General features: G+C 37.6%; 1 protein-coding gene across 3 annotated transcripts in view; it reads left to right on the forward strand.

Annotated features, from left to right (window-relative positions):
• FAM83B (family with sequence similarity 83 member B) overlaps window positions 1–15,463 on the forward strand; it is a 57,163-nt gene that overhangs the window by 1,630 nt on the left and 40,070 nt on the right. Inside the window, exon 1 of one of the 3 annotated variants that reach the window (XM_040983572.1) lies at window positions 14,864–14,956. The exons of the other annotated variants lie outside the window; for them this stretch is intronic. The gene's annotated coding sequence lies outside the window, so the exon portion shown is untranslated. Of the gene's footprint in view, window positions 1–14,863; window positions 14,957–15,463 lie in introns of those variants that run through there. 3 annotated transcript variants of the gene reach the window in all.

A 15,463-nucleotide genomic window follows, 5' to 3' on the forward strand; every position in this document is an offset into this window, starting at 1 on the left:
ACAGTTGTTGAAAAGGATTGCGTAGATGGAGCGCAGCCACACCTCTGGTGCTGACTCAGTGATGTCTCTTGCGATTAGACTCTTGAGATTATTACTTTATAATGTATGAAACGACTGAGATGAATTGATTTTATTATTCTTTCCTTTATATTCCCTCCTGCTACAACAATCCCCTTGCAGGTTATGAAGGGCGCTCATTCATTGAGTATGTGTTTGACTTTTTCAACGCAAGAGCTTACTTTTTTTCTCACTCAGTTACATTATTCAATTTGAAGTTTCTAAGAAGGGAGGCTGCTGTACTTCTAAGTCTGTTCTAAGAGTGTTGGGGTGAAATTAATTCCAGTCAGGATGGTCCCTTCTCAAACCCAGCTCTGCTTGGAGGAGATCCTTGGAAAAGACTCCAGTTAGTTTAACTAATTATATATAAAATTACAAGTTGTCCTTGTTTAGCTAGTTGGGTAAGTTTGCACGTCTGTCACTTTGCAACTTGGAAAGTGGAGTTGTCCCAGGAGTGTTTCACAATTCAATCTGTTAAATGCGCTGTAGCTGTTAATTCTGATATATGCTTTTGTTTATTTAATACCTTGTCTGGGAGCAGGGTGTATTTTAGAATTTTATTGGTGAAGTTTTCCTCTGCAAATCCAAGTATCTCCCCATTCCCAAGGGAACCTGTTTTGAATGACCATTATTCGCAGCCCTGCTTTTAGGATGCCATGATGAAATCTTGAATACATTGCGTTTAATTCCATGAAGAATGAAGGTCACCAACATTTCCCTAAGAAAATATACTGGAGCCTCCTGAAAGAGCTTGCTTCTTCTGGAGACATGATGGAGACGCACAGGCAGGTTGAGTGTTCTGGGCTGCTGAGCTAGAAGCTGGGGAAAGCACTTGGCTCCATGAAAGGGTCTGCTTGAAAGTATTCGGATTTTTTTGTATTCTTGGAGTGGAGGTGGTGATGGGGCAGGATGCATTGAATCAGCATGCTGACATCTTACAGGGGCGTCAGGGGTACAGGGCTCAGGAAACAAACAATGTCTTCAGCCATCATGTGCTGCTCTGAGGAGGAGGAGCCTGGGTGGAGAGATGATTCAGCTAGGAGTGATATTCATGAGGCACATCTGTGTTGGGAAGAACTTACATCACATGATCATGAATGATACAAGGAAACCTTTCTTCTGGGAACACCTGATTACTAGGCAGTTGATGCTTTGTGGGGCCTGATGCCCCTAAAGGCATATGACATTTATCTTTTGAGTTAAGAGTTGAATAATTTGTAGTTCACCCATCCTCAGGGGCGGTAAAGTATAATGATCAGCCCCTTGAATACTGGTATAGGTCACCATGTCAGTGTCAGGAACCTTTTTAAAAGAGTTTGTACAAAACATACAGTAATGATGACACCTAATGACTATCACTTGGTGTTCTTTCACACCATCACCTATTAACATACTTGTATTGACCATTTGTGCAAAATTATATTATCTATTTTTTCTGATTCTAGTGAAGCTTACAGTTTAGGAGGCTATTGATATTGATAAATACTGAGAACTAAATGAATCAGAGCCATTGCTTTGGAATTTCCTTCACCTTCTCTGAAGGGCTCAGCGGATGCTGGGGTGTTCACTGACTCTGAACGTGAACCTGAGCTGATCTGGGTTAGCTATGACTTGGGGGAAAGTACTTACATTCTATTGGCCTCTCAGGTTTTAACTGACTTTGTGAAAGATAAGTTCTCCTGGGGCTACCACTGAGAAGCTCATGATTTCCACGGCTTTTGTCAGATTTTCATTTCGGAAAGTGTAAGTTCTCCATTTCAAATCGAGTTGCTTCTCTGATTATATAAACATTATTCACATGGGGAAGAAAACGCAGTTTTTAAAGCAATACGTGGCGTCTTCCACCTCTGCAATGACATGGAATCATTCGACATGGGCTGCTTTGGCTATCATTTATATGCACGCGCAAGGAACGGTTGCTTTCAAACTTTCAGCACATGTCCGAACACTTCATTTCATCTGACTTATACAGCAGCTGTTTCCTCATTAGAAAATATTTTCTTCCAGTAGATACAACTGTTAATATTTGTTGGAGTAATGTAGAGTGCCGCTGAGTGATGTTTAGTTATTATTGGTTGTGCTGCCCTCAGGTTCTTTCTTCACTCTCAGCTTTCTTTCCTTTCTTGTTTTCTTGTTCCACATTACTCGCCTTCATCTCTTCCTCTTTGCTTCTCCTCTCCTTTTTTTTCTTATTTCTTCACTTCTGTTTTGATGTCTTACTTTCTTTTCAAACCTGCCTTTCATGTTTTTTTTTTTTCCTTTAATTTCCCACTTCATGCGTATTTCTACATCTGTTCACGTGTTTAGTTACAGCTTTCTTATCTGTTTTTCCTATGAGTACAGTTCTCCAGTCTGGTACATCCTGTTTCTAAGAATCCATAAAAGTAAGATTATTTGATAGTAAAATAATAAGTATGGACTGGCATCATGACTCAGATGATTCAGCTGCTGCTTCAGACACTGGTATTCCATTTTGGAGTTCTGGTTCAAATCCTGGCTGATTAGGTCCCTACAAATGTGACTGGGAAAGCAGTGCAATGTGATCCAGGTACCTGTACTCTTGCCATCTATGTGGGAAATAAAGATGGGGTTCCAGACTCCTGGCTTCAGTCTGGCCCAGACTTGTCTGTTGTGGCCATTTGGGGAGTGAGTCAGCATGTGGAACACACCATTCTCTGTCTCTGTCTGCTTAGGTATCTCCTGCTCTGTCATTCAGATTTTTAAATAAACAAATAGATCTGTAAAATACATAAATATGACATTGTAAATATTGTTCCCTATAGATAAAATAGGTTATGAATAAAACTGGCAATTCATTTGAATGCTAAGTACAATGTTTAATATCGCATTTCTACCATTTTATTTATCTAAAAATCATGTTTTTTCCTTCACAATGGAGTAAGTGTACAATGATGGACTGTTTAAAACTCAATGTTGACTTCTTTTGTCATGCCCAGTGGTTTCAATTTGTGCTTCAACAGTAGTCAACATATTATGTAAATGTGTGATCACTAAAGTCAGGACTTTTCATTTTTTGATTTTCAAAGTTCATTGCTTTAAGATATTCAAATTGCATGCAACAAAGACAATAAAATGACACAAGAAGTAGCATTGCATGATATTCTGACAGCTCTAAGTTGAAATATTGGTAATGGTTGGGTGAAGACTGTTATTATCAAAGGGAGGTTATTTTGAGTGTCAGTATTGGATGTAGAAAAGCACAAGCTGTTCAAAGGTCAAAAGAACTGAGCAGGAAACCACTGATGCATATAGTTTAACGTGATAACAATTTTTAAAAACTCAATAAAAAAATGACCCTGGTGAAAATTACAATTATAAGTATACCAGGTCTGTGTTAATGTCAGGCAGAAATGATCAGTTCACATACATCGAAATAACACACAGAAGTACTTTGTTGAAAAAGTTCTTATTTGTGTATTATTAGTCCAATTCATGTATGCTTAGATCCAAATACATTCTTTGCAAAAGCAGCTGCTCATTTTAGTTCCTGACCAAAACTTGGACTCAGAATCCTGAGGGCCTTCAAACACAGTTTATATTTTATTCAAGGAATAGGTTTACTCCATTTTAACATGAATGTTGTAAAAGAGTTAGAATAACACATTTTTAAGCAGAAGAGAATAAAATCTCCCTAGGGGTATTGGATACACTATATGATTCCCCAGAATGCTGAGACAATCCTTGAGCATCTTAAGTAGGCATGAGGGTAAATGACTTAATGAAATGATCAACTATTTGAGTTAAGGAAAATTACGAGATCTTTGATTTTAATGTAGTCACAAAGTGCTGATATTCTCCCCAAAATAATTTAGTTTATTTTGTATACATTTTGTATGCATGATTTTCTCGATTTGATAGAGTATGCTTTAGAGAGGAAGGGCAGCATTATATAATGTACACTGTGATGGCAACGTGGCTGTTCTACCAGGATCTTAATACCTGATGTTATAGGAATTGCTAAGGACTGGCCACATGTCCCTGGAAAAATATAAGTTGACAGAGTAATAGAAGAGCCATACTATATAAGTCAGGTAGATCTTCAAGCTACAAAGGACTGGGAAAAGCAACATTTGCACACGTGCATTTGTGTAAGTACACACACATACATGTGCACATACACACATCTAACTTTGCATGGAGGGCACTCAGTGATCATCACAGCACTCTATGATCATGTCCCACACTACCACACTGGCATGGCCCTGGAGGACAATTGAAAGTAAAGCAAAGGAACTGGTAGGTGCATTTCCCGGTTCAGGTGTGGTTTAGGCAACTGTGACAGTGTTCTGTAAACATAACTTTATCTCAATATTACAGTGTCTCAGGCTACCCCTTATGTCAAGAGCTGAGCACCATTATGAAGAAAGATAACACAGGCCCTGGGTTACTGTTCAACCTCAGTTTCGCAAGAACTGGAGATCTGTTTATAGAACTCCAGTGGCATTTTACACATTTCATAGATGTGTTTCTTATTTATCTCTTCTTTGATAGCTTCCATATGTGTGTGTGCTGTTGAAACAAGCAAGAGAAACCAGTGAAGAAGGTTATTTAGAAAAAGATAAAAGGGTGGATTCATTTTCTGGTGAGATTTTATTGTGAGTTTCAGGGGGACAATGAAAAACATTATTCCACTGTTCAGTAGCTGTCTAGTCAGGCTTGATTAAAATTGAATTCTGATATGGGACATAGATGTCTTAACTGCTAAGACAAATACCTGTTCAATGCTTTTGGTAGTTGTTCCCAACTTTTTAAAAAGATGCTTTATGTGTAGTCTTTCTCCTTTTTATTGATGTGACATACTGCTCTTTTTAACTATAATTGGGAAACCATTTTACTAGTCCATTAAGGGATATGTTTAGTTTGAAAATAATTGATTATATATTTGAAAGGCAGAGAGAGACAGACATGGATAAAGCTATTCCTTCCACTGATTTGCTCTGCCAAATGTTCAAAATATCATGGACTGAGCCTCTCTGGAACCAACAGCCCTTAACTCAATCTAGGTCTCCTGCCTAGGTGGCAGAGACTCAGGGTTGTGTTGCCTTCTGGGGTAATCAGTACCAGGTAGCTGGCATGGGAAGCAGAGTTAAGGAAAAAAAACAGGCACACTGTTGCGGGATGCCTGGTGACTCAAGCAGCATCTTAACTATTGTGGCAAATGCCCATGCTGGCACATATATTTATTGTTTTTTCACGACATCCACACTGTAAATGTCAACATGTACCAGCAATAGCTTTTTATTGGCTGAAGTAGAATCATAATGTATAATAGAGTGTGCAATACATACACTCACCGTTTCACTCCATAGAGTTTTTGTCTCAGTGCTTTGTCTAGGCATATCTTTGTGATAATGCCTTAAGATCCAAAACTGAGTTAGAAAGATTCTGATTTCTACTTTTACTCAGAGAATTGTGACTGGGTGTTTAGAGATGGGGAGGAGAAGCAAGCAAGACAATTGGAGAGTAGGTAGTAGATTACAGGTTACCTTTTCTTTTCTTTTGTCATTGCACAGTGGGGAAAGAATTGAAAACACAATGTGATAGGATAAACTTTATTGTTTTCTGAGATAGTAACTACTAAAACTTTGGAATAATTGCTATTGCAAACTAGGAATAAAATAGCATATATCCCTTCAGTGGCCTTCAAATAGTTTTGTTTAAGGAAGAGAGATGCAGGCATAGCAAGTAAACAAATAAATACCTTAATTATTTTGACTTGTAAGTGCTGTAAGATAAATAAGGTGTGATAAGGTCTTGAAGCATGACAGACAGGTGTTCTATTTAAACTTGTTGGTTAGGAAAATCTCTTTAAAGAGGTGACATATAAGTGAGATAGGAGTGAAAAGAAGACTCAAGGGAGATGAGATAATGTGTAATACATTAGGGTACAAGTTAGTTCAGGTTGTTAAATGTAAGGGAGGAAACACAGAGATGTCACATCCTGGTTGGATATGGTGAGTCCAAAGCTCTGGGAACAGCCAAGCGTGGAGATGTAGGAGTCATCCTGAGCTAAGGTTGGACCTTATCCTGGGTGGAGCAAAGAGGTGAAAGAATCAAGACAGATAACCAGAGCATCTGAATCTAAGCCTTGACATCAGGGTTGATGACATTTAAGATCAGCGCTTAGCTGTCTCTAGAACCAAGCATTCAGGATATCATGCCAATAATTTTCATATACCATTGGCACTAACATACTAGGATACTATTTGAAAATAATTCCTCCTCCTGTGTAATGTTTTCAAGGAAAAGAAAGTCTCATGTGGCCAGTTTTGTTCACCCATAGACACATGTTTATCTTTTCATTATCAAAATCTTGGTTTCTATCTGTATATTTATTGGGTATACCCAAGTCTCACACTGCTTTGTAGTATTAAATACTAAAATGTAGGCTTTTCCACTTTCCAGGGGCTTCTCTGGAATAAAGAGTTAACTCATATTTACCTTAATAAACTACCAAGCCTCCATAGCCATGATTCATTTAAATATCCAATTAAGCGTTTCTTTTCATGGAAATAAATTCTAGAATTATTAATAGATAAATGTGATATCAGATACATTAGAAGATGGTCATACCTTACAACTGATTTGTATTACTGTGTCTCAAAAAACCCAAGACTTAGAACTTTTATTGTGATTAAATGCACAGCAAAAAACAGCAAAATGACTTTAACATGATTAAGTGATGGAAAGTACGAATTTTAGGAACATTCCCAAGATGCTTGATGCCATTGCTATTCTTCAAAGTAGGTTCTTATATGAAATTAATACTTATGATTGGATGTGAATCTATCAATTTATCTAATTACTTTGAGAATAACCAATAATCTAATTAGTATCTCAGAAGTTATTTAGAAATGATTGATGCTTTATGTTATCCTCCCAAATCCCGTACCATAACATCCAAAGGCACATATGTGAGACGCAGCTGACACATTGGCTAAGACCCTGCTCGCAGTGCCTGCATCCCATATGCCTGTGTCTGGGCTCTGCTTCTTATTCATGATTTCTGCTGAGGTATTCCCCAGAAGCTCAAAGATAATGGCTCAATACTGAGTTCCGGGCTCTTAGCTAGGGCTCGGACTGGCCCTGGCCATTGTGGGCATCTGCTGCTGAGTGCACCTTTCAAATAAATTTAAAAAAAATACAGTTTCAAAAATATGCTTGAGTTTTACAACACTCTCCATCATTAGGCTTGCTAATTCAATACTATTTCCTCTTGTATCATACTTAAGCAGTTCTTGTTCTCTTACCTTGAGTTACTAGAGCAGTGTATTATTTCTTAATGAGTTATATATTGATAATGAAGGATGGTGTTAATTAGATTCACTCTTTCGTCACAGAGCTAATAGTCCAGTGAAGAGAGTAGAGAAAAACTGCACTGCAGCGATGACATGTGTAGCGGAGTGCTGTGGCGCTCCTTACCGTGGCTGTAGCAGTACTTCTTGAATGGTAGGGATGACACTGCGTACTGGTGAGCTAGTTACTGAGCCAGACTTAAGTGTGTGTAGTTACTTTATCGTTGCTTTCCTTCTGGTTCCTTTCTACAAATATCTCCCTACCGTGCAACATCCTGTGTCCTACGCACTTTTTCTGTTTGTCCGTTTCTGAGTTCTAACCTTGATCAGAACACATTGTGAAGCTGTGTTGTAAATGTTGGTGGAAATGAGAAGAGCCTAGAATATCTTAAGCAATGTCTGAACAGAAGAATGAAGTAGAGAACATATACTACAAGACCAATGAACTGTTAAGCTAAGGTAATGGAGATTGTAGAATATTCATTATATGAATAGAAGTAGAGGTCTGTAGGACAAAGGAAAGGACTAAAAAATAGACCCTCAACTATGAGGGGATGTAATTTTCAACAGATATGCAAGCAGTATATGAAGGAATAGATATCCATGTATATGAAACATACTCAAGTCCTACCTCATCTCACAGACATAAACTGTTTCCAGATGACTCATATACCTAAAAGCTAAAACCATCAACTATAGATCTTCTTTAAAAAATGTCCCATGAAACAGAACTGTTCTGATCACGTGTTCTGCCTGTTCACTGTAGACCTTCCTGAGCCAGTTCATTGCTCTTGTTCTTAACGTATTCCAGCATTTTGAGAGAATATCATGATGATCTGCAGTATTGGGAAAAGTTTCCTTAAGATGAGAGTTTAATATTAACTTCTTTGATTTGTTTGAAAGTGTCCCAGTGAGAAAATGGCCTTATCAAGATATCTATTACGTATAAAATGAGTGGCCAGTCTGTAGTGTGATATCTTGGATTTCTTTTAGCTCTGGATATTTTGTGATTTTGTAAAATGTTGGAGAAAGATATAAGTCCCAGATAAAACAGTCATGATTCAGAAATGAAGGGTTCTGAGATTTGGGTGAGATCTAAATGATAGGAGGCTATAGCCTATTCAGGTGGTGTGATCACTCTGGGTTCCCAAAATGGGTCAGAGTTCAACAGTGGGAGATGGTCTAACGGAGCCACAAAGCAACTTTGGGGTTTCATTGGTGTAAACTGATAAGCAGAGAATAGTGCAGGGACTGCCCGGCCTTGGAAGCTAGATTTGAGGGAACAATACTACGTGACATAAACAAACCTGAATGCTTACTGAGGGTGTGTCACTTTGTACTTTTTTAACCCCTGCTTCTCTTGGTATCCACTTCCTCATCTATAAATTGATCAGTAAAATTTTGTTCCTTTGTGAAGCCTAATATGCTATTTCATTAGTTAATTTTTTTATTATTAAATGCAAACAGATGAAGACATATGTTGAAGTGTGCCTCAGAGGAAGTGACAGTAGGCAGTATCTTGTGACACAAGTGCAAGAGACACTGCACAAAACCTCCCAACTTCTCAGCAACGCTTCTAAACATCACAGATCTTTCATAAGTGTTACTACCCTAAAATTCAGAAGCTAAGAGTGATCAATTTGTTACCCAATGTTCAGAAATTGTGTTCTCTGCTTGATTTTGTGCTCAGAGTAGGCTTTGCAAAAGTGTTTATTTAGTTTTTAAAGATATATCTATTTTTATTTAAAAGGTAAATTTGGCAGAAAAAAAATGGAGAGAAAGAGGGAGAAAAAGAGCTCTTCCAACAACTGTTCACTCCCCAAATGACTGCAATAGCCAGAGAGGAGCTGATCCAAAGCTTGGAGTCAGGAAATTCTTAGGCATCTGGCATGTGCAACCAGGGTCCCACAGATTTAAAAATTGTATTCTTAAAATAAGCATCCATTCCAGGTTACTAAGTATTTTTTTTTAACAATTTTTAGTGCAAATACAGGATTGATTGCTTTCATCTTAGTTCCTGGAGGAACATTTTGAGGTTGGTGCTGTTATTTCATTCATTTTCCAGTGATAAGCAATGATTTCAGAGCCCTTTCATAATGTGATTGAGAATTTAGAACCAATAAGTGGTAGCAGCAAAGTCAAAATCTGAGCCATTTTGTCAACTGTACCACAGAATCAAGCTGATATTTGACATTTGGTCTATACAGTGATTCAATTTCCTGAATTGAAGACTTCTCTGTATCTTCCTTCTGCATTAAATATTTTGGCCCTAAAATTCTGCTCAATTCTGTACTTTTTAACTGATATAAATTCAAACTACATGTTCATTGAACTTGAACTTAATATTGCTCATGGTGGTTTATTATTTCATCACTTTCACATCATTTTGAGTGCTTATTCTGGCACCTAACATTTATGAATAGGTTCAGTTAGGTAGATTGTGCCAATGTTTCTAGTTCTTTATCTATATGCCCATTGTATGTAACGATCAGGATAAAACTAGGAATAGCACAATCCCATCAGGACAGTCTGGTGCACACACTGGAGCTTCATGGATGTTACTCTAGTGCCAGAAAGCAATTCAGGGTTGTTTAGGTGCTGGCAGGAGAGTCACTTTCCTAGATTTCACTTAGAGTTTAAACCATGCTTAGGGTCATGCTGTAGAATCTGACCATTCATTAGTTGCTCTCTTAATAAGTGATTTGTTTTCTCATGAATTTCTTATATAGGAATTTCTCAGTGCTAGCAAATTACAGTGAATCAATGTTTTTTTCACGTCATTAATATATTGGAAGCCTTTTTCTGATATTGGGCTGACATAAATTGAATAACCATCAATTTCAACAATCCTTGGAATTATACTGATGTGAAAATAGTATCAGATTTCCCATCTTCCATTTTACATAAATTAAGAAAATTAAGAAATTATTAGGTACAGAGCAAATAGCATTTCCTTTTGAGATTTACAAAATGAATGGGAGATTCAGATTTATCCCTTTCATGAGTTTGACAACATGAGTGATTCTACTGGCAATCTACATATGGAATTGTTTGTGCCCAGCACTCTGTGACCGAAGCATTTGTTCATGTGTTACTTGGCCTACTAGAAATCATACTGTGTGAGTGGCTATAATCTCTGGTTTTGAGCCATTATGTTGTGTTATTATGGAGCCAGCTTTGAATGTTGTAATGAGTTAACTATCAAGTTGCACTTGACAGCGTGAGTATCGTAGTTAATTTTTAATTTAATAGTGCCTTTGTTAATTGTCCTCTTAAATTTGTTGTAATCAAATTGGAAGAGAAATAATATTAGCATTTAAAAATTTATAGGGGGAAGATACCTGTGATATTTCAACTGTTTAGGTCTTAGATTGTGATTTTATTAGAGAGACATTTTGAAACATTTCTGAACCATTTTCTCACATTCTATGGATGGGAATTTTGAAACCCATGCAATTTAAGAAAAGAACTGGTTTCCACATATTGTGCCAATGTTTAAATGATTGCAAAATATACATTGAAGTCATTTCAAGCAGTCATAATATCATGTGTGAAATGGAAAAACATCTGAAATATTTTCTACATAATAGATTTTTATGTATTTAGTTCTTATATTTAAAATTTTTGAGGTTAAAAATATTGATAATTTTTATATTACTTGTAATAGCTTTGCACTGCTGCCTTGACAAAATACTACAGAGTTTGCATTTTAAAATTTATTTGCTCACAATATGAGGCTAGAAGTTTGGAATCAGTTCAAGAGCAGATCCATCTATGTTATGCCATGGGGGAAATCTGCTCCCGGTCTTTTTGTAACACTATGGTGTTGCTGGAACACTTTTTAGCATTCCACCCTCTGCCTCTCTAGTTACTTAGAGTGCTCACGGGTGTCTCTGTGTTTCCTCTTTTATTATAAGGGTAGCTATGTTGGATAGAACCTACCTCCAGCCATTTTAATTTGATCACATCTACAATGATCCTGTCGCTTTCATGATAATGAACGTTAGAGTTTCCTTCTGAAGACTGTAAAATTGAGTTTGTGTATTCTGTGGTTAAAGAGAAGCAGCCTCAGACAGGGGTTCACAGGGGAACCATAGCATTATTAACACCTTTGGTCCTTTTTCCTTTTAATGGCTGAATTTTGGGTTACCTACTCACATATTAGCTAATTATAGCCACAGGTTCTTTCTGTGATTTTATGAAAGTTGTAATTTCTCTTTGAAAGATATTCCCAACAGCATCATTTCAGAAATCTTTCCTAAGAGTTTGTTCAGCTCAGAACCAGTAAGCAATTGCGACTAGGTTTAGTGGTTTGTTTCATATCACAGGCGATCAAAATTTAGTAGCTCCAAATTGTATGATCTTACTGATGGTACGACAAAAAAGCATTCTTGTTTTGTGAATCACGAATGGATTGTTACATCCAAACTTATTTCTATATTCACACTGTAACAGACTGTGAAAATGTAAGATGGTCATAGTAAATGTAATGTTAACAGCTAAGCATCTGAAGTATAGTTCCCCATTCATTCCATAGTATAGTGCAATTAATGTAAAGACTATTGCCACTTATTTCTTATCCAAGGCTCATGAATTTGCTTATTAGTGTGACTTTTCATTAGTGCTTGTATTTTGTGATAATGGTAGATACACAGAGGCGAACGAAGCCATACAGAAAACTCCTTTCATCGGTTACCCAGATTTTCCCAGCATTACCATCTTGTAAAACTATAATACTATATCTAAATCAGCATATTGTCATATTTTCATCACCATGGAAGACTTTGTTCTTTTGTAGCCACGTCTACCTTTACTTTACTCCTTGCTTCTGTGTGTTTTTCTCTTTCCTGCTAGCCATGCTCCCATCCTCATTTTCATAATTCTATAATTTCAAGATTGAACACATACCGTGTAAGCTTTGAGGGTTCCTGTGTCCTCACTCAGCATATTTGTCTGGAGGTTGAACCAGGTTGTTGGCAATATCATCTATCTGTTAGTACACACTGAGTAGTGTGTATTGTGTAGGCAAACACAGTTTGCTATTCGCTTCCTTGGGGCATTTCGGTGATTTCCAGTTTGGAATGTTATGAATAAAGTTGCTGTGAACACTCAGATACATATTTTCTTGTATGTTTTCTGTGACAAGCCCTATGTCTTCAGTTGCTGTATCATGTGTTAGTTACGATTAGTTTTATAAGTGAAACTGCATGACTGTTTTCCGAAGTAGTCCATGAATTGAATTGTATATACTCTTCGTTCATACAAGTTAAATTTGTAATTTCAACCAGCCATGAATGACCCTAAAGATTCAATATCAAATGAAGTTTGTAATTTTTTTTCAATGAGTAACTTAGCTAGTAGGTAAGCCCCACGGTCTGCTGAACTTTTACATTAGAGTGAGATTTTTGTTGTTTTGTTTAACTCTATTTGTGTGTATTAAAAGAATACACGCTTTCCAAAAGTTTTTTTTTTATAGCTTTTAATAAAGTAATACCATGGCGCTGTTTGTTGAAAGGTATACCTACATATTTTTTCCTCTCTGAAACCTTTTAGATTTTCAGTGAGTCTCTTCCAAGGGCAATATAAGTTTTGAACTAAATGCAGGTGCTCTTTGATGTTGTATCCAGCTGTGCAATTGACCTCACTTTGTTGTCGCTGTTAAAATCCATAGATCTTTTTCTCACAGATATTCATTTATAAATTGTGTGATAAATGAATTATATCTGTAATTGGTAGCTGGAACATAACTTTTCCTGCAAGACAATACAAAATAGATTTCTTGTTCTAACACTTTAAATCTTGCTGCTTACAGAAGTTGTATTTTTTCTACCATGTATTTTTCTGTATGGCAGGTAGTATTGAATTTTCGAAGGTTTTATATCAGATATTTCACTTTTTTCTCATTTGCAACATTTTTTTCCTTCTATAGTGAGTTTTCATCTAGCATCTTGATTTACTTTGTTTTCAGGGGAGGAATGGGGCACAGGGTTAAGATGCTGCTTGGGCACCCACATGCCATTTTGAAATACTTGGAGTCCTAGCTGTACTTCTTTCAAATAGATACATTTAAAAAATAAATTGCTTTAAATTGGCTGAATACACATGATCCTCAAAAATAATATTTTAAAGCATTGTGATTGTAATTTCCAATGGGTAAGAGTCATTCAACATTACATGTCCTAACAATTAGAACATAAAATTTTAAAAAATAGCTATTTTAACAATTATGAATAATAAGTATGGTTTCTTGTGTAAACAACTGATTTTTCCCTTTGTGGGCTAGAATTATTAACTCTAGCACCTCTCCTAACATTAAGAATCTATGTTTCAACAAGTTGAATGATTCAAGTGAATGCACACTTTGTTTCTTTTTAAGAAATGAGATGTTGCTTCAGATCAGCGGCAGTTGGGCTCACTTGGGGAGTGAATCATCAGAGGGAAGATCTTCCTCTCTGTCTCTCCTCCTCTCTGTATATCTGACTTGCCAATAAATAAATAAATCTTAGAAAAATAAAGAAATGAGATCTTAATGCCATAGTCTAGTAGCTAAAGTCCTCCCCTTGCTAGCACCGGGATCCCACATGGGTGCCAGTTCTAATCCCGGCAACTCCTCTTCCCATCCAGCTCCCTGTTTGTGGTCTGAGAAAGCAGAGGAAAACGGCCCAAAGCCTTGGGACCTTGCACCTGTGTGGGAGACGTGGAAGAGGATCCTGGCTGCTGCCTTCGGATCGGCACAGCTTCGACCATTAGGGCTGCTTGGAAAGTGATTCAGTGAGTGGAAGATATTCCTCTCTCTCTCCTCTTCTCTATATATCTGTATTTACAGCAAAATTAAATAAATCGTTTCAAAAATGAGATGTTACTTACAAAAAATTTTTTGCTGAATGTTGAAAAAGGAATAAATGGTAGCATTTTCATCCTTTATACTTGGATGCCATTCATCTACCTTCTATGCTATACTTCAAGTTGTGTAATTTGAAGGGAATGATTTATCTTAGAGTACTGGACGTCCCAGGACATGCTTCAAGCATCTGCTCTGCTTCCAGTGGTGACTTGGGGCTGTGTCGGCTCACAGCAAAATAGAAGAAAACAAAAAGGATTGCATGCAGAGGTAGCACATATCTGAGAAAGAATGAGAAAGGGGTAGGGCTAAGATATGGCTCAAGGTATGGGATCTCTAGGCAGCAGAAAAAAAAATGCACCCTGCTTTTGGTCATGTCATCTGTGATCTTTAGGCTTTCCCTACTGTTAGACTTCCGCTGTAAAATTCTGAGCGCAGGGCTCAGCGCGGTGGCGCAGTGGTTAAGGTCCTCGCCTTGCACGCCCAGGATCCCATATGGGCGCCGGTTCTAATCCCGGCAGCCCCGCTTCCCTTCCAGCTCCCTGCCTGTGGCCTGGGAAAGCAGACGAGGACAGCCCAAAGCTTTGGGAACCTGCACCCGCGTGGGAGACCCTGAAGAGGGTCCTGGCTTCGGATGGGCGGAGTGAATCATCGGACGGAAGATCTTCCTCTCTGTCTTCCATTTTCCACAGTTCTTGCTAGGGGATCCTGGATCTCTTTGGATGTTATTCCTCAGTAAAGTGTGAGACTGTGTTGTCTGTCCCTTTATGACCATGGCGTATTGTTCACTACTGACTCTTGTGGCACATTTTGAGGTCAGCTATTGATAAATACTAGTCTTTCTGGTTTTTTTTTCTCCCAAATCATCTTTGAAATATAAAAGGTCTGTGACTGAAAAATATGAGTTACGTGGAAAAGTTTAAACCAGGGTATTATCATGGAAAAAGATGTTCTTGGCAAGTTAGCTTTCTGATGCTTGAAGCACTTCGTAGAGTTGTTCTTTGTGTGGATGTACACAGTGGAGATCAGGGTTCGAAAGCCTGGAAAATCTCTTAACTGATTCGATGGATTCCAGCGCAGTGTCTCCCGCAGTGTAGGAGAGAGTAAATGAATGAGTAACATTTGGTGATCATTGTGTAGGATACAGTGGGAACTTGGACAGGTAGATTTCCATCTGAGGCTTAAATGTCTTTATCTTCCGCACATTCACCAAATCTCAGAGGTTGTTTCTTTGAACTGTCCCTTTAAT

Source organism: Ochotona curzoniae, unplaced genomic scaffold, assembly GCF_017591425.1.
Source record: "Ochotona curzoniae isolate NIBS_2020 unplaced genomic scaffold, NIBS_Ocur_1.0 contig_3819, whole genome shotgun sequence".
NCBI lineage: Eukaryota > Metazoa > Chordata > Mammalia > Lagomorpha > Ochotonidae > Ochotona > Ochotona curzoniae.